Consider the following 1,365-nt stretch of genomic DNA (forward strand, 5'->3'; position numbering starts at 1 on the left):
CTATTTCCTCATGGCATTTTTCACCTCAGCATTCCTCAGGGTGTATGTAGATCAAGGGATTCAACATGGATGTGATGATGGAATCAGACACAGCCATTATCTTATCTTTGGGTAAGTGGCCATAGGCCGCACATACAGGAAAATGCATGGCACAAAGAACAAGATGACCACGGTGAGGTGGGACCCACAGGTGGAGAGGGCTTTGCACTGCCCTTCAGAGCTGCAAGACCTCAGGGAGCAGAGAATGACCATGTAGGAGGCAATGAGGATAAGGAAGATGGTCACACACATCACCCCACTGTTGAGGATAACTAAGAGACCCAGGGTGTGGGTGTCCACGCAGGCCAGTTTCAACAAGGGAAACAAATCACACATAAAGTGATCAATGACATTGGGGCCACAGAAGGGTATTTGATACACGAAGAGAAGCTGTATTAATGCATGGATAACCCCCCCACACCCAGACCCTCCCAGGAGCAGACAGCACACTCAAGAGCTCATAATGGTCAATTAGCGCAGGGACTTACAGATGGCCACATAGTGGTCATAGGCCATCACGATGAGAAGGATGATCCCCACATCACCAAAGAAATGCTCTGCAAAGACCTGGGTCAGGTAGCCTTCTAAGGAGATGGTGGTAGTGCTCTTGGAGAAAGAGTCCACAATCATCTTGGGGGCAATGACAGAAGAGTAAGTAACATCCAAAAGGGACAAGGAAGTAAGGAAAAAATACATAGGTGATTTCAGACTCTGAATTGTGATCACGGTTATCACAATGAGGAGGTTCCCCCAAACTGTGGACACATACATGATTAGAAACACAGCAGAGAGTATTTTCGACAGCTCTGGGTTCTCTGCAATGCCCGAAAGAATGAATTCAGTCACATTGTTTGGATTTCCCATTTATTAGGTGCTGATATAAACTCCAGCTGAGAGCTGGAAATCCTATAAAAGAAGCATGTGATTTATAATTAGTGGTGATTTGGCCGCATGTCTTTCCAGGACTTCATGGACATTGTTATTTGTTTTTATTCATTTATTCACAATCCAAGCATTTGAATCTTAATAATATGCTCAATAAAGTGTTTAAAAGGTAGATACTTCATTAATGCTAGCTTCTCCCATGACATTTCCCTTCTTTCTTTAAAATGTTCTTCCATGTGAAATACAGTTTTCCATTATTATTATTATTATTATTATTATTGGCCAACATTTTTGAGTACCTACCTTACTCCAGGTACTAGAATAACCCTATGATTGACTCATTTTTACAAAGGATGGAGCAGACACTCATAGAGTTTAGGAAACAACGAAGGTTGCACAGCTCATGAGTGGTGAAGCCAGAATAACTCATTTTTACAGAGG

General features: G+C 42.6%; 1 pseudogene; it reads right to left on the bottom strand.

Annotated features, from left to right (window-relative positions):
• Positions 1–903, bottom strand: LOC113914510 (annotated as a pseudogene).
• Positions 904–1,365: the final 462 nt, after the last annotated feature.

Source organism: Zalophus californianus, chromosome 11, assembly GCF_009762305.2.
Source record: "Zalophus californianus isolate mZalCal1 chromosome 11, mZalCal1.pri.v2, whole genome shotgun sequence".
NCBI classification, from domain to species: domain Eukaryota; kingdom Metazoa; phylum Chordata; class Mammalia; order Carnivora; family Otariidae; genus Zalophus; species Zalophus californianus.